Raw genomic sequence first — 20,062 nt, 5'->3', positions numbered from 1 at the left:
CAACCCAGGAATATGGCAACAATATTACCGTAAAGAAAAATATCTTTGTGGGAAAAAATTAACGCGAAATGATATTTTAACCGAAAATTTACTTCCCCGCAAAAATAAGTTCCTCCGAATAACTTCAAATTGTTATTTTGTGTTTTGTGTCAAACTAAAGTCTAGTGGTGTCGTTCAACAAAACAAGCTTCTTAATCAAGTAATGTTACAGATCAAGGTTGAATTTGTTTGTGTGTTTTTTTTTGTGTTTTTTTGGGTGGGTGGGTGATTTACTCATTTTGTAAGAGTTATGTCCCTTGAACGTAGGAGATTAAAACACAATTGTGCATAGCTTCGGACTACAGGCTGGTAGGTAAAGGGTTTGCAGCCCGGTACCGGCTCCATCCCAGAGCGAGTTCTTAAGGGCTCAATGGGTGCACCCTCTTCTCTCTTAATGACCACTAACACTTAACAACTAACCCCCTGTTCTGGACAGACAGTCCAGATAGGTGAGGTGTGTGCCCAGGACAGCGTGTTTGAACCTTAATTGGATATAAGCACTAAAATATACGTTGAAATGAAAATGCGTATAGCTTTATCATGTTCTGTTACAGATCAAGTTTTACTTTAATGGCGATTTACCCATTTGTTTTTTACAGAGTTGTGGCCTTTGGACTTGGGATGTACGAAAATGTGATGGACCCAGTAGGGAACATGACGTATTGCTTTAGCAGTACTCTCAGAAAGAAAGAAATGCTTTATTTAACGACGCACTCAACACATTTTATTTACCGTTATATGGCGTCAGACTTATGGTTAAGGACCACACAGATTTTGAGAGGAAACCCGCTGTCGCCACTTCATGGGCTACTCTTTCCGATTAGCAGCAAGGGATCTTTTATTTGCGCTTCCCACAGGCATGATAGCACAAACCATGGCCTTTGTTGAACCAGTTATGAATCACCGGTCGGTGCAAGTGGTTTACACCTACCCATTGAGCCTTGCGGAGCACTCACTCAGGGTTTGGAGTCGGTATCTGGATTAAAAATCCCATGCCCCGAACCCAGTACCTACCAGCTTGTAGACCGATGGCCTAACCACGACGCCACTAGGCCGGTAAAAATTAATATTACTTGTAAATTACATTATAATTGCTTGTTAATTATCCTATCAAATTACTTTATTTTAGAGACAGACGTTGGAAATTTGAAATATGTGACAAACTATAAACTGTCAGAGAAATGCTACATATGGGTAAGTATTAATAATAATGACAGAACCTTCTTTCTATCATGTACGTTAAACGTTCACTCTTATCGTTAAAAACGACGGTTCTATAAATCTCTTTCACAGAAGAAGATAACACTCGGTGGAACTAGCAATCTTTGAAAACAAACAGATTAAATCCTATGTTTTAACGCCCATATCCTCATTCCGATAATGCATACCGATTCTCATTTTCATTTGAGAGAACACTGTTTAAAATGTATATTACACAGGACTATCTACAAACGATGGATATTAAATGGCTGCTCCTTAGCGATGGCCAGTTATTTTAAGCCTATATGTGTGCGTGTGCGTGTGCGTGTGTTGATTTTACGTCTTTCTTTGACAGCTGATATGGCAGCAAACTTCCGGTATATTAAGCCAAAATGACGACTGACACGTGTTTTCTCTCTGTTGTAGGTATTTTGTCTTTACCAAATAACCTGTATTTGAAGGGGAAAGGGGGGTGTCTTGACACCAGCGTTTAGACTACGGCTATTTATTTTTAAAGTTTGTTTTATTTTACGACGCCACTAGAGCACATTGATTTTTTATCTTATCATCGGCTATTGGACGTCAAACATATGGTCATTCTGGCACTGTTTTTATTTTTTAGAGGAAACCCGCTGTCGCCACATAGGCTACTCTTTTACGACAAGCAGCTAGGGATCTTTTATTTGCGCTTCACACAGGCATTATAGCACAAACCATGGCCTTTGTTGATCACTGGTCGGTGCAAGTGGTTTACACCTACCCATTGATCCTTGCGGAGCACTCACTCAGGGTTTGGAATCGGTATCTGGATTAAAAATTCCATGCCTCGACTGGGATCCGAACCCAGTACCTACCAGCCTGTAGACCGATGACCTAACCACGAGGCCACCGAGGCCGGTACGGCTATTTTATGTCGGCTATATAGCTATTTCGACGCTTAGTCTATCGAGGGATAGGGAACGTGTTGCCGTCACGCAAGCTAATCATACCGAAAACGCAGTAAGGTATATTTTATATTTAACGAAAATTTAAAGTTTGTTTTGTTTCACGACATCAGCAGAGCACATTGATTAATTAACCATCGTCTATTCGATGTCACAGACATTTGATAATTGTTTTGTATGCACTTTCATACATACAGGAAAGCACATACCACGGCCTTTAACCAGCTGTGGTGAACTGGTTGGAACGGGGGAAAATCAGCTTATTGGATTCACCGAGGTCGTTCGATCCTTGGATGCTATGACCTCAAGTGAGCTCTCAACCGACTGAGAAAAATCCCGCCCTTATATTTAACGATACCATGCAGTGCAGGATCCAGAAAATTCATTTAGGTGTGTGGGGGGGGGGGGGGGGGGGGCAATGACATGATAATGACAATCAATATAAAACCATATAAAATACACCTACATATTAAGCGAGAGGTGGGTGTGGGGGTTGGGCAGAGGGTCACACCTCCACCAATGGCAGGTATACAATATTGTGGCCACTTGTGTGTGCAATATGTCACAATGAACATCATGGGATTAAGACCTCACCCAAACCCCCTCACTAAAAGGGAACATGGGTTTCAGCACTTGCCCGTGCATAAGTAAATAATAAATATTATATTTATTATTTACTTATATGTTCAAAATGTTATTATAGAGAACAGTTATAGGTCAGACCACTCTGGGGTGGTTCTCTATATGAAATTGGGTACTATTGAAAGTGGTAAAAGATTGTGGAAATTCAATAATTCATTACTGTCTGATAGAGAATACATAAAAATTATAAAACAAACTATAAATAAGATAACAACCCAATATGCTGCTTTAGTCTACAATCCAGAAAATATTATGACCCTCCCGAAAGATGAAATTCAGTTTACAATAAATGATCAACTTTTTTTCGAAACACTATTAATGGAAATTCGAGGGAAAACGATTTCATACTCGGCATTTAAGAAAAAGAAAAATAATGAATTAGAAAAAAAAAACTATGTCAAGATATAAAAGAACTGGAAGAAAATGATTCCATGAAGCAAAAACTGTTAGAAGAAAAAAAGAATGAATTAGAGGAACTTAGGAGACTAAAGCTTAAAGGTCATTTTATTCGAGCGAGGGCCAAATGGATAGAAGATGGTGAAAAGCCAACGAAATATTTTTGCAATATGGAGTCTGGAAACTATCATAATAAATTAATATCAAGATTAGAACTAAATAATGGAAAGGTAATTACAGACCAAAAACAAATTTTAATTGAGACTAAACAGTTTTATGAAAATTTATATTCTGCACCATATGATCAAAATGACAATGATATTATAGAGAAACTAAGTAATTATAATTTCAGAAAGTTAACTAATAAAGAAGCACAATCTGTCTCTAGAAGGGGAAATAAATTATACAGAAGTTCTAAATTATTTAAAAAGTATGAAAAATTACAAAAGCCCTGGTTCAAATTTTTCTGGACACTTAGGATACTACATAGTCCGATCGATAAATTATAGCTATTTTATTAAGGAAATGTCCAATACCCAAAAATTTGGTATTATAACATGTATACCTAAAACAAATAAACCGAAACAGTTTCTTAAAAATTGGAGACCAATATCATTGTTAAACTGTATATATAAAATGGCTACTGGTTGTATTGCTAACAGAATTAAAACAGTGCTAGATATACTAATAGACAAAGATCAAACTGGTTTTATTAAAGGCAGATATATTGGGGAAAATATTCGTATTGTATATGATGTAATGAAGTACACCGAAATACATGAAATACCTGGTCGTTTAGTACTTGTAGATTTTGAAAAAGCGTTTGACTCATTATCTTGGACTTTTATTAATAAAGCATTAAATATATTTAATTTTAAATCATCTATAAAATGTTGGATAGAAACCTTTTACAAAACTTCAATGTCCAGAGTGCTACAAAATGGCTTTCTTTCAGAAGCATTTGAGCTACAAAGGGGATGCAGACAAGGAGACCCTCTGTCACCCTATATTTTTATAATATGTGCTGAAATTTTAAGTATTTTAGTGAGAAATAACAAAGGTATTAAAGGTATCACCATTGATGGCACTGAATATTTAATATCACAATATGCTGATGACACCACTTTCATTCTTGATGGATCTTCTGAGTCTCTGAACAGTACAATGAGAGTACTTGATTATTACGCTGTAATTTCAGGCCTAAAAATTAATTATGTTAAGTCTAAAGCCATTTGGATAGGAAGTAAAAAATATTCTAAAGATGTCTATCACCATACTCGCTGAAAGTTAGAATGGGGTTTAAACCAATGTTTTTCAAATTTATTTGGCAAAATAAGCCAGAAAAAATTAAACGAGAAATATTAACCCAAGATTATAAATACGGTGGTATAAAAATGCCAAATATGTATCATGTTATAATATCTTTGAAATTAACCTGGATGAGAAGACTTTTTCTAAATGATACAAAGTGGGTTAATTTATTTAATTCTACAACAGGTCTAACTACAAAAGATCTTATCATCCATGGAGATTATTTCATTACACTAAAATGTGAAAGAATTCAAAATACATTTTGGAAAGATGTACTAATTAGTTGGGTTTTAATACAGCAAAAACTAAATATTGAAAATAATGAAGATGTACAAGGATTAAATATCTGGTATAATACCAAAATATTGAAACATAATAAACCATTTTTGTATACCAGTTATTTAAAGAAAGGGATTGTTTTTATAAATGACATATTAGATGAAAGTGGAAAGATTTTAGATTTTCAGTCTTTTAAATACAGATATAATCTAAAAACAATTTTTTTGAATTATTTATCATTAGTAAATGCTGTAAAAGCTTTCATACGCTCAATAAACAATATTAACAACATGACATTCATTTCTGGCAAAAGACCTGTATTACCTTTTAAAATTAAAATTATGCTAAACAGAAACACTAAAAGTAACACTATTTTGAACAAAAAAAAAACATTATACCAAAGTCACAAACAAAATATGCATCCAAAGGTTTAATTTTTGATTATCATATGTGGGAACAGTTTTATTCGTTACCTTTCAAATATATGAAAGATACAACCTTGTTATGGTTTCAATATCGATTGCTTCACAGAATTTTAGCTACAAATTCTTTCTAACATATGATCCACTATGTAGATTCGATCAAATGTAACTTTTGCAAAAATGCTCCTGAAACATTACAACACTTGTTTTATGATTGTCATAAAGTTAAAATTATATGGGAAGCATTACAAGAATGGATATTTGAACAACTGAAAATGAAACTTTTGCTAAATAAACATATAGTTATGTTTGGCATGATAAATGGTTAAATAAACCAAGTATATGTAGTTAACTGGTTAATAATTAATGTAAAATATCATATCTATTGTACGAAAATACTCGGCAATAATCTTAATATTATTAAAAATACACTGCAACATAAATTTCATATTAACAGATATATTTACTTCAAAAACTGCGAGTATGACAAATTTAATGAACGTTGGGGAAAGTGGCTTCACCTTTTTAATGATGATACATAAAATTATATCTTATATATTTGTATGCCTATGTTTCTATCTATAAAACGACATAGCTTGTTTTGGAAATTAAAATAACATATATTTGCTATATATCTTTTTAAACATCATACTTTTACTTTCATACTTTATCTGTCTTTTCTCTGTTAGATACCAAATGTCACTATTATTATATTAAATACCCAATAACAATCAGTTTTAAAGTTGACCTGGGTATCTAACGAATCTCTGCTTGGATTCTTTTCCTTATCTTCCCTTACCCTTTCCTTCTCTTCTCTCTTTGTTTTTTTATATTATTCCCTTTTGACCCTCAGATTACAAGTTGGAAACTAATTGTATGAGGAAGCCTATATAGATTCATATTTGTAAACAGAAAATCTTAAACATTTGTGACGGAACATGCTCTTATTTATTATTTTTTGCCTGTGGCGATGTTAATGGTTTTAGAGGGCTGTGTGCAGCGTGGTTACGTAATACCCCCGCGCGACGGTGGTCGAGCTGTTCCCAATATGCACTTAGACTAGGTGGGCACTTTGTTACGTAATACCTCCGCGCGACCGTACCCCCTAATACATACCCAGACCAGCTGTGGAAGCCATGTGGCCAGTAGTTACGTAATACCTCCGCGAGTTCTGTTTACGACCTTGTATTCCTAGCGGAATGGTGACAGCTAGTCTGACCATCTAAGAAAAAATGTCGTCTTGGTCGCTGTGGAAAATTCACATGATAGGGGGAGTACCGCGATGTGCACCCAGCCGATATTCGGATTTTGAATAAATAGATAGGATTTTAGAGATATCGGGGAGAAACATATTGGAAGGCTTCCCGGGAACGTGTCCGTTTGGACTGGTAAATATATATTTCTGCTCTGTTGTATAACCTTGATGTGATTGATGTGACCTTAAATATTTTAATACTGTATTATACCAATATTATTTAGACAGTGTTTTCGGTAATCTGACGAAGTAAATTGTAGGCTTCACTGTTCTAAAATTATTAAAGCTTAGCCGGTCATCCTAGAGGACCTAGGTAAACTGTAGGTTATTGTCTTTATTGTGATAGGTACCAGTATTAATTCTGTATTACAAGGTTACTGAATGAGTAGTTAGGGTTAAATAAAAATTAACCAGTTAGGAATAGAGTTGTAATTCCTTTATTAATTAAATTCCCCTGCCAGCGTTTCTCAATTATCACACGTGTGTGTGTTGTATCACGGTCAAGTGATTAGAATATTGTGTAAACTAGACACCTAGTGATTAACTAATTAAGTGATTAGTTCTGGGTTGTTATTATTATTATTGTTGTTGTTAATTAATTAACTGCGGCAAATATATTTGTCAGCTTAAGGTTAATACAGATTCCAAAGTGTATTGTGTTTCGTTGTGTTTTCTAGAGAACTAAACGTGCTATATATATATAAATACTTTATATAAGATCTTATCTCTGATATACCTAGAGCACGTAAGGCCGAGTTAGTTGAAATCGCAAGTGAGCGGGAAATTGATTTAACATCAGCTAAATCCTTAGGTGATATAAAGACAATTATTATCCAGGAAGTTTTTGGTGATAGGCCTGTTATGGAAGAAAGTGAGATTGTTCCAGAGATTGTTCTTGAGTATGGAACAACAGTTAGCTTTAAAAAAGCTTGAGTACGAAAGAGAAGAACGTGCATTAGATAGAGAGAGAGATAGAGAAAAAGAAGATAGGGATAGAGAAAAAGAAGAGAGAGAGAGAGAGAGAGAGAAGAGAGGTATAGAGAAAAAGAAGGTAGAGAGAGAGAGAGAGAGAAGAGAGAGGAGAGAGAGAGAGATGAAGAGAGAGAGAGAGAGAGAGAGAGAGAGAGAGAGAGAGAGAGAGAGAGAGAGAGAGAGAGAGAGAGAGAGAGAGAGAGAGAGAGAGAGAGAGAGAGAGAGAGAGAGAGAGAGAGAGAGAGAGAGAGAAGAGAGAGATAGGGATAGAGAATTCCAGTTAGCAAAATTAAAAGTGGAACATGAGTTAAAATTGAATACTGAAGAAGTTAGACGAGAAGCAGGAAATGGGTTTAACATGTCGGAGGCTTAAAGATCAGTGCCTGTATTTGACGACCAGGAGGTAGATATGTTCTTCCAACTTTTTGAACGGGCCGCCAAGCAGCTAAATTGGCCGCAGTCTAAGTGGACATTGTTAGCCGTGTCTAAGTTTAAGGGGAAGGCTAGTGTAGCTTATAATTCAATGAGTGATGAGCGAGCAAGTCAGTACGACCCAGTTACGGCTGCAGTGTTGAGGGTTTATGAGTTACGACCTGAGGATTGTCGTTTATGGTATAGTTGAGAAAAACGCAGGGTCAGTCTTATAGTGAGTTTGTGGCTAAGAAGGCAGGGATGTTTGATAAATGGGGGGTTTCTCATCAGGTAGAGTCATATACCGAGTTACGGGAGTTGTTGATCTTACAGGACATTAAAAATGGATTACCAGTTAGCTTACGTATTCATTTAGAGGATCGTGATGTCAAAAAGATAGAGGAGGCAGGCATAGTGGCAGATGATTAAGTGTTAATACACAAAGCTCAGGCAGTACAGGGTAGCTCTTTACAACAGCGTGATAAGACGAAATTTCAGCCAGGTTTTTCCCAGGAAAGTAACTATCGGGGAGAGTCTTCTAGTTGGTCAGCTAGTCAGGCAAGGAATGTACCTGGTGGACAAAGTAAGGATAAACCTGCATTATCAGCCAATGCACGAACTTTTCGTCCACATTGCAGTTACTGTAAAAAGGATAACCATCTTGTCGGGGACTGTTTTAAAAGGAAACGCGATAATGCGCAAGTGGTCGGTTTAGTGAGGTCAGCTCCGTTAGCGAGACAGTTAATGGTTAGTCCCATGGCAGAGAAAGTAAACCCGTATGTGTCCACTGGTATGGTTTGTGATGTCAAACAAGAGTTGTGTCCTAAGGCAATATCATTCTATCGAGATACAGGGTGTAGCCAGTCACTTATCACGTCCGATTGTTTAGCTGGTATAGAGAATTCAAATACAGGACGTAGTTTGGCCTTAACCTCAGTTACTGGAGAAAATATGGTTGTCCAGTTACATAACGTTTTCTTGTGTTCGAAGTTTGTGACGGGACCAGTCATTATGGGTGTTGTGAAGGACTTCCTTTTGAAAATATAGGAGTTTTGTTGGGTAATGATTTGACTAGTCAGTGTTGTCAGCCGCAATGTGACCAATTGTTAATTGAAGACAGCCCTTTTTTCCATAGAAGAGTGTGAGGTTGATGAGACTAGATATCCTGCGTGTGTAATGACTAGGGCTATGGCCAGAAGGGTAACACGAGACCCAGAGGATATTTGTGATTTGTCTGATACGTGTGTGAGCCATGAAATTGGAGTGGATGAGGTTATCAGTAAAATGGTAGATAAGTCAACTGAGGAATTAAATGTGGTGGAACCTGTTGATCTCCCGCAGAGGGGAAATGAACCAGTTGTGTTTGATAGAGGTGACTTACCTTGTAATAGACAAGAGTTAATCCTACAGCAGGGGGCTGATCCAAGTTTGTTGGCAGCTCGCACTACATTGTTAACTGAGGGAGGATCAGATGTCAGGTTATTATATGGACACGGGAGTATTAATGAATAAGAGTGTGGAGAAGGTTGTGCCTGATAGTGAGAAATGTGTGACAAGATGTAGAATTGTGGTGCCCTCTAAGTACCGTCCGTCATTGTTATTGTTAGCACATGAGGACGTGTTTGCTGGCCACTTAGGGCGGAATAAAACTCATAGTAAACTTGCCTCAGAGTTTTATTGGAAGGGAATGTTTGCAGATGTCAGTAAGCATTGTATGTCATGTCATGTGTGTCAGGTTGTGGGCAAACCAAATCAGCTAATTCCTCCCTATTCCCTGCAGAAGGTTCCCATAGTTGGGGAAGCCTTCTCAAAAGTGTTAATAGATGTCGTGGGGCCATTACCGAAAACGCGTTCAGGCAACCAATTCTTTTTTAACAATTATGTGCTTAACTACGCGTTTTCCAGAGGCGATTCCCTTAAGGAAGGTTACTGCGTCTGTTGTAGCTAGTGCGCTGCATAAGTACTTCACGTATACGGGTTTACCAGGTGCAATTCAAAGCGACCGGGGTACGAACTTTATGAGCAAGTTAATCCAGCAAGTACTGTCTATGTTAGATATATGACATATTCGTTCTGCTGCATTCCACCCTGAGAGCCAGGGCGCAATAGAACGTTTCCACCAGAGCATGAAAAGTATGCTCCGCTGTCATTGTTTCAACAATGGTACTGACTGGGACCAGTCAATTCCTTTCGTGTTGTTCGCAGCACGGGATGCTAAGCAAGAATCCTTAGGATTCACCCCATTTGAGTTGGTCTATGGGCATTCAGCCCGAGGCCCTCTCAAATTGGTAAAAGATAGTTGGTTAGACAAGGATAATGCCGAAACCTACTGATTTATGTAGGGAGAGTTAGAGATAGGTTGTGGCAGGTGACCGAACTAGCTAGGAAGCATCTGAGCTATGCTCAGAGCAAAATAAAATCAGTGTTTGATAGGAAGGCTAGGAGTCGGGAATTTAAACCAGGGGATAAAGTGCTGCTGTACCTTCCCATTAAACTGGGTTCATTACAGAACCGGTATTTCGGTCCCTATGTTGTGCACAAACGGGTTAATGAGACAGGGTATGTGATAAACACTCCTGATAGGGTTAGGAAAAATAGGTATTGTCACATCAATTTGCTAAAAAGTTATTTTGATAGACTGCCGATAGTTCCAGTGTTACCTGTCCAAATTGAGAGTCACTCAATTTCCTGTGATGACGTCAAGACTGCAGAGATCAAGTTAATCAACAGCCAGATTCTAACAGACTTGAGTTCTTATCTACAGCACCTTGACAACCCCCAGCGAGCAAAGTTGACTACGTTGATACAAGACAATGTTTCCATTTGTCAGGACTTTCCAACGGTTACCAATACCTTAATCCAGGATGTGCGCCTGGAACCCAACGCTACACCGATTCGACAGCATGCCTATCGGATAAACCCTGTAAAACGTGCGGCACTGAAAAAGGAGATAGATTACATGTTGGAACACGACATTCTGGAACCATCAAACAGTCAGTGGGCATCACCTGTTATTCTGATTCAAAAGGGAGATAACAGTTTCCGGGTGTGTGCTGACCTACGTCGCGTGAATCAACTCATCAAGGCAGATGCCTACCCTCTACCCCACCTTGACGATTGCATCGACCGAGTTGGACACGCTCGATACATCACTAAATTGGACCTATTGAAGGAGTTTTTATGCCATTCCGTTAACGGAGAAAGCTAAGGACATCCTGGCGATCATCACACCTGACGGCCTCTTCCAATTTAGAGTGATGCCGTTTGGTTTGAAGACTGCCCCTGCTGCCTTTCAAAGGATGATGAACCACGTGTTATCAGACTTAGAAAACGTCAGTGTGTATCTGGACGATGTGGTGTTAGCCACCGACACTTGGGATGAACATTTAACCGGGTTACAACAAATATTCAGTCGCCTACAGAAAGCTAACTTGACTGTGAACCTGGGGAAATGTGAATTCGTGAAAGCTTCAGTGACCTACTTGGGTCATACTGTCGGACATGGTTGCGTCACCCTTCTGCAGGCCAAGACACTAAGCATCAGCCAGTATCCTGCACCGACCAACCGTCATGAAGTTCGCCGGTTCCTTGGTATGGCCGGTTATTATCGTCGTTTCTGCACTAAATTTGCGACGGTTGCTGCCCCCATCACATCGCTGTTAAAGAAGGAAACGAAGTTCCAGTGGTCAGATGAATACGAGAAGTCATTCAACCGTCTTAAGCAGATGCTCTCCTCGTGATGGCAGCACCAGACTACCGAATGCCTTTCAAGCTGGCTGTGGATGCCAGTGACGTGGGAGCTGGAGCTGTGCTGTTCCAAGAATACGAAAATGGACTGGACCATCCTGTAAGTTTCTTCTCCAAAAAGTTTGACAAACACCAGGTGAACTATTCCACTATAGAGAAGGAAGCTTTGGCCATGGTACACGCTCTGAAGCATTTTCAGATCTACGTGAAATCGGCATTGCATCAAGTGGTGGTCTTTACTGATAATAATCCGCTTACCTTCATTCACAGAATGAAAGCCACCAACCAGAGAGTTTTGAGACGGAGTCTTCTTCTGCAGGAATTCCCAATTACCATTGAACACATCAAGGGCACATCCAATGTAATCGCTGATGCCCTGTCCCGAAGTTGAACGTTATGATAAGGTGTTGACATTCTTGATTTCTGTTTTTGTTTTTATATATACTGTTGTATACCAGGGACTCAGAGACTCAGTGTGATTACTGGTAGTCACCTTATTACTATGTGTTATAAATGCCCGGATGCGTCGATTAACGCACCTTTTGTTTTGTTTAAATGTAGTTTATTTCCCTAATCCTAGAGTAGAGGAAATATCCTTTTTGAGGTGGGGGTGTGTGACGGAACATGCTCTTATTGTTTTTCGCCTGTGGCGATGTTAATGGTTTTAGAGGGTTGTGTGCAGCGTGGTTCGGTAATACCCCCGCGCGACGGTGGTCGAGCTGTTCCCAATATGCACTTAGACTAGGTGGGCACTTTGTTACGTAATACCTCCGCGCGACCGTACCCCCTAATACACACCCAGATCAGGTGTGGAGGCCATGTGGCCAGTAGTTACGTAATACCTCCGCGAGTTCTGTTTACGACCTTGTATTCCTAGCGAAATGGCGACATCTAGTCTGACCATCTAAGAAAAAATGTCGTCTTGGTCGCTGTGGAAAATTCACATGATAGGGGGAGTACCGCGATGTGCCCCCAGCCGATATTCGGCTTTTGAATAAATAGATAGGATTTTAGAGATATCGGGGAGAAACATATTCGAAGGCTTCCGGGGAACGAGTCCGTTTGGACTGGTAAATATATATTTCTGCTCAGTTGTATAACCTTGATGTGATTGATGTGACCTTAAATATTTTAATACTGTATTATACCAATATTATTTGGACAGTGTTTCCGGTAATCTGACGAAGTAAATTGTAGGCTTCACTGTTCTAAAATTATTAAAGCTTAGCCGGTCATCCTAGAGGTCCTAGGTAAACTGTAGGTTATTGTCTTTATTGTGATAGGTACCAGTATTAATTCTGTATTACAAGGTTACTGAATGAGTAGTTAGGGTTAATTAAAAATTATCCAGTTAGGAATAGAGTTGTAATTCCTTTATTAATTAAGTTCCCCTGGCAGCGTTTCTCAATCATCACACGTGTGTGTGTTGTATCACGGTGAAGTGATTAGAATATTGTGTAAACTAGACACCTAGTGATTAACTAATTAAGTGAAGAGTTCTGGGTTGTTATTATTTTAATTAACTGCGGCAAATATATTTGTCAGCTTAAGGTTAATACAGATTCCAAAGTGTATTGTGTTTCGTTGTGTTTTCTAGTGAACTAATCGTGCTATATATATAAATACTTTATATAAGATCTTATCTCTGATATACCTAGAGCCGATCCACTCGGGTATTGGACTGCCCGATACAGAGAGATCTAATAGATATACAGTTAGGAGAGATATTTGGATAATCGTGTTTTATTCAGTTACGGGTATTATAGGATCCCCGTGACAACATTACATATAATATATATTTTTATAATTTTGTATGTCATAATATTTGTATATAACTTTTATGTGATACTGTAAGACAGTGATTCAAGGCTCCCCAACCTTGACATTGCCTATGTTCTGGGGGTAATAAAAAAAATTAATAATAAAAAAATATATATATATTATTCATGGACATAATGTATCAACCTTTCTTATAGTTACTTTACAGTGTTTTATCCCCAATAGCACCCAAACTTATTTATTTTTGTATTAGTACATTATATTAATGACATAGCAGGCGCGGATTCAGAAGTTTGTTTTAGTAGCGGGGCCCAGAATCCGTTGTAACTTTTGAACAAGTTCAAGTTCCTTTTATTGCCTTAAGTTTTACAACTCATCAGCATCATACAAACAATATAGCATATATTATACAGATATGTACACAATAATGTACAGGATAATGGTGGAGAGTGATTTAACATTATAGATATATATAATACAAAATATCACAGTACTGCTGACTTATATCACATAAAGATATAGGTCGTTATTACATAAGAGAAAATCTTAAATACTTGAGGTGCTACCGGGATACACATGTATGATGCACTACATTGTACATCACTATTAGCATTACGTCTTTATTCCACTAGTTCATTTCTTACCTTATTTGCCCATTGTAAATATTTCCCAAGGTTATTAAGATCTTTATTATTGTCAGTTCTTAAAAGTTGTATAAGCTTGAAAATACTTGGACGTTTATAATAATATTGTTTTATAAATTGTGTTCTTATATCATTGTATCTTGGACATTGTAGAATGAAATGGTACTCATCTTCTACTTCATTTGTATTACATACTGTACATAATCTTTCTGATCTTTCAATGTTTCTGTATCTACCAAATTCTATATTTAATTTATGGGCGCAGAGTCTAAATTTTGTAATTTCTTTCAATTGTGTAACGTCCAACGGTTTTGTAAGATAACTTTGCAATTTAAATTCAGTTAATAAATATTTATACAAATTACCTTTTGACGTTGCTGTTATTCTATTGTAAGATTGTTGCTTGAACACATCACACAATCTTTGCTTAATTACACTGTAAGTATTATTATCAACTTCCGTTAGACTCCATATATAATTTAAACCAAGTGCATTTAGTTCCTGTTTAACATCCATTAACCAATTGTTATCAAGCTGATCCATTTCCTCATATATAGCCATTAATATACAGTTATTAGTATTACGTAGTTTGATCCAGTATTTAAAAATTCTTAGTTTTCTAATAATATACAATGGAAATCTTCCTAATTCACTATATACAAAATCATTACATGTCCCTTTCCGTACACCCAGTAACTTTTTACAAAATTGTAAATGAATCTTTTCAACGTCTTGGCCAGGGTGGAAACCCCATACTTCCGATCCATAACTAAGAACACTGTTGACATAGGTATCAAATACAGACAGCATTGTTTCAATATTAAAATAATTATTTTTACATACGTTATGAATTGAGAATAAAGCTTTACGACCTTGTTCCGCTGCTCTTTTTTGTGTCCTACTAAATTTTCCGTTATAATAAAATAAAATACTAAGGTAATTAAATTCATTGACAACCTCTAGTTGACAACCATTATAAAACCACTTCTCATTATCTCGAAGTTTGCCTCCATTTCTAAAAACAATAATTTGGGTCTTAGTTGTATTTACTGTTAAATCCCATTTACTTGTATAATTAGATATTGAGTCAAGCATTTTTTGCAATCCTTCGGGTGTTTCAGCTAGAAGCACCATATCATCGGCATACATTATTAGAAATATATTTAACATTTGTATATCAACATATGGACAATTATCTGATAGTAGGTGCATTTCGCAATCGTTAACATACATAGAAAATAATATTGGTGACAAAACCTCACCCTGAAATAAACCGTTCTTGCACATAAAAAAATCAGAAAGTTCATTATTGTATTTTACACAACATTTAACATCATTATATAAAAACCGTATAATGGCTAACATTCTTCCTTCGATACCTTGTTGAATTAGTTTGAACCACAAGTTTTGTCTGTTAATAAAATCAAAAGCTTTTTTGTAATCTACAAAGCAACAATATAAACGTGTTCGATTCTTTAGTGTTCTATGTATTAAATGTTGTAAGATAAAAATGGCATCTATAGTAGACATTTGGTTTCTGAATCCTAGTTGGGCGTCAGTAATGATATCATTATCTAAGTCGTAATCTAGCAATCTTTTGTTTAAAATAGAAGTAAAAAGTTTAAACAAACAACTGACTAATGTAATGCCCCTGTAATTGTCAGTATCATTTGTATTTCCTTTTTTAAAAACAGGAACAATACAACCAACTGACCAAGACTGAGGATAGTGACCAGATTTAAAAACATTATTAAACAATAAAAGTAGACATGACATCAAAACATCTTTACAATTTATAAGATGCTCATTTAAAATATGATCATAACCACAGGCTTTGTTCTTCTGTAACCCTTTAATCGCAATGACGATTTCTTTTTCAGTAATGTCATGATCTAATGCATTACATGATGTTTGACTAGTGTGTGTGTCATAACTCGATAAGAACTCATCTACTTCATGGTTAGTGGTAGGTTCGGTACCAGCCAGATTAGAAAAATGGTTGAAAAATGCATCATTACTCAACTCTGATCTGTTATTTTGTTTTCTTTTCTGGAAATATTTGTAAAACGTTTTAGGGTTATATTTTCTTAAATAATTCAACATGTTACCCTGTTGGCATTTATATTTCTTTTTCAATTGATATTCTAATTTTTTGTATATTTTTTTTACCCGAATAAGTTCAATGCGATTGTCATTAGTTTTGTTAGCGTTAAAATTTCGTATGGATTTTCTGTATTCATTGTATCGTTGTTTCAAAACTTTGTTAAACCAAGGTTTATCTTCACGTTTGGTCTTAGATGATCTTTTCTCTGTTGTACTAGTTTTGTAAGTCTTAATGGAACAATAAGGTAAAATAATGTTATTCAGTTCATTTGTAAATTTGTCTACACATGTATTTATATTTTCATGACTGGTTTCTTTTATGGTACATATATTTAATAAAGCATCCATACGCTCAGCAATTTTGAGAACAATCTCTTGATTATTTTCATCATTCCATTTTACACTAAAATGCGTTTGTTCTTTTACATTTGGTACATAATTAATTTCTTCTACAACAGGGTAGTATATTGTAAAACAAACTGGCGAATGGTCCGAACAGGTGGATAGGATAAGTTTTAATTGTTTGTGTATTCTGTAATATATATTGTTTGACCAAATAGAGGGGGACATGTCAACTGGACTCCCCATCTGAATCCGCGTCTAAATTGTTTATTGAACTTATGTTTCCAAATTGTTTTTTAAATATAGGTCATACTATAATATATTCCGCTAGGAAGGTGGAAAAGAACATTAGTTTGAAAAACACTATAGACAGATGCTTTTGTTATGCAAATAGCCTTAGTTATGTATAGAAGAACGAACGTGCATTCACAACATACATATATTTTTAGATGATGAATTGTATATAAAACCTGTCGGGGGTTGGGTTTGTTTTCATGCCAATGTAAAGAAAACAAGGATTGAATAGGAATTAAACGTAACATTTGCAAAACACCTAGGTCTAGACAGTTGAACAGGACTATTATAGTCGTCGTGCACTGCACGGGGGAAACCCGTGCACTGCACGGGGAAACCGGCGGAGAAATATATTTTTAACGGGACATTCCTTGAAACTATCTTTTGTACTCTCAAATAATGAGTAGAGTACGGGGACAAACAAACTTTGAAAACATCAAAGTATAATATTACTGTATGAGTGCAACAGTCGCAAAACTAACTTTATTTGCTTCCTATATACTACAGACAGTTCAGTATTCTTCGTTAGTATATTGTAGACACATGGTCACAAAAGCGTAATAGCTGAAAATTAAACAGAATGATGCACAGGTTGAAAATTCAAAATGGATCAAATAGCACACTAGGCATATGTAACACCATATATAGTGAAACCTTCAGCAGTTATGGAGATATACGAATACCACTAGTTATGTGGGGTTTCATTTGGAGGGGCGTGCAATCCCGTACACCCTGTTAAAAACCCGGGTAACGAATTTATTACCTGTTAGATCTGTTTTATAATTAAACACAAATTACAGTAACAGTCAAACTTTTAAACAAAGTACACACACATTTTCAGTTGTAATATATTTTAATAACACAACATGCCATTAAATTCTATTATCTCATATAACATGTAATCAAATTCCTAAACACTTATTGGATTTTTTTAAAATATATATATCAAATAACTATGCTATACTTTGTTAGCTGCTTGGGTATGAATCGTGTCAACATTCTAATTTCAAAAGCAGACGATTTGTAAACAAAGGGTAGACAACTTTTATCACCTTATTATGTTGCGTGGTTTACGCGTTCATGATTATTCATTATTATTCTGTAATCGTGTTGGGGGGGGGGGGGGGGGGGGGGTAGGGGTTGAACACTCGCAGCCGAAAACAAATATTTGTCGTGTTATACTAACTTTTAGAACCTGTAAGAAAGCATGCCAAGTTATTACATAAAATATTTTCATGACAATTACAGGCACGGCGGAGCACCCCTCGGTAATTCTGAATCAAACATATTATTGGTAGTAAATCTTAATTAAGGCAGATATGAATTTTACTTGTAGAATGCAGGTAATTGCATTTCGTGATATCTAGTTTTCTAAATTTTACGGACGAGGATGCCCACAAACTCCCTAAAATCCGAACCAAAGTGTTAACAACTACGTTTAATTACCGTTAGATTTCCCCCAAATTTTGTCCAGACACAAATCGTCGAAAATAAATTCATAACGATGCCACCGATATCGACTTCGCTGAGATCGCATCGGGCAAAATACATGCATTTTTCTGTCGTCTGCCATTTTGCTTGTTTATGGAATACTGTTCCTTGGGGATTTAAATGTTTTTTTAAAACACAGTCAATAAATGTACAAATATTATTTAGTAACGTAATATTCGTACTACAAAACAATTCACGGTCTTAGTCTAGTAAAGAAATATATGCATGTTGCTTATTGAATAAAAATGTATTGAAACAAATAGTCATATTCATCACCAATGACATCTTCATCACATAAACAACATTTACGTTCATCTCTAGAAATATTCTTCGACATTCCAACTTCGATTGGTAGTTTGTGATTGGTAGTACAATACTTAACAAAATAGATCTATTGTTTTTATTTAGTAACAATAAATAAGGTTCCAACTTAATGCTGTCTTTAAAAAATTCTGTAATTAATATCTTTGCTTGAACGATAAACAATATCTTTCCATGTTTGCAAATACTGGTCCTTCAATCTCTATAAAATAACGTTACTCAAATGACCGCAGTTAACATAATTTTGCGATAACCATACAAAACTAAATCTAGTTTCATTAAAAATAGTTTCAATAAATTTAAATCATTTACATGTATAGATTCCATTAGCATAATCAGATAGTAATGCCATATATATTCTAAGAGATAGTTTATTCACATTACTACCATATTGAACCAATAACTAATCATTTTAGCGTTCACGTAGATAATAAGTGGAAATCTTCCAAGCTCACCATATACCATATACATGTGTACATACTATGTAGGTGTACTGCGTTTTACGCCAAGAATACTTCTTAGGAACATAGTATGTAACACTTTCGATAACAGAACAAGTATCAACACATCTTACAACTGTATAATAAAATAAGTAAAATGGTTTGGTCAAAAAGTTTAAGTCGGCAATCGATAGGCAAACTGAGGTTACATATTCAAGATTTAAACAAAAACGTGGCTTTTGTGGCTTGTTCCATGATACGTTTCTTTGTTGATAAATATGTGTGGGGAAAATACAATTCAAGGTACTTATAACAATCAGTTATCGCTAATATGCTATTATCTATAGTACACACAGGAGGTCTACGACTTGTTTTACCCAAAAACAACAACTTTTGTTTTTGCTGTATTAACAGCCAATTTCCATCTAATACAATAATTATGGAATACATTTAACACAATAAATTTATTAAAAAAAACACAAGACAATTAGACCACCCATACGTTAATCTATTTTTATGGATATTCGAATAAGTCCCCTGTGCTCATTTTATATGCACCGCATAGAATTATATAGAGTTAAAATTAAACGTTCAAGTGCATATTACATCTTAAAATAATATCTGTTTAACATGAAATATGTAGTGGACATTTATTTTTAATAACAGTAATAATAATACTCAACAAAGAAAAACACTCGAAAGGCTGTTATAAGCGTACGAGACAGGGTGGGCAGGGGTCAACTGTCTTCTTAGTTCTCGAGCAAAACTTCAAATTCGGGCAACAATTATAGAGATATTCTGCTAAAATGTGTTAACCTAAGACCTTTTTACCGTGCATTTTCATCATTCTACCCTCAAAATTATTTGTAATTCATGTAAAAATGCGTAGCGATTCGTTTTCAACCCTATTGCTTGGTAGTAATACTAATATGAATGAATGTTGTTATCCAGATTCGGGCATTTTCGTTTAATTCGAGCAAACACCAGCCGGCCCCCTAGAAATATGGGAGCCCGTACGCCTATGAGGGCT

This window comes from Gigantopelta aegis, chromosome 4, assembly GCF_016097555.1.
Source record: "Gigantopelta aegis isolate Gae_Host chromosome 4, Gae_host_genome, whole genome shotgun sequence".
Taxonomy (NCBI): Eukaryota; Metazoa; Mollusca; class Gastropoda; order Neomphalida; family Peltospiridae; genus Gigantopelta; species Gigantopelta aegis.
This window is presented reverse-complemented; position numbering follows the sequence as displayed.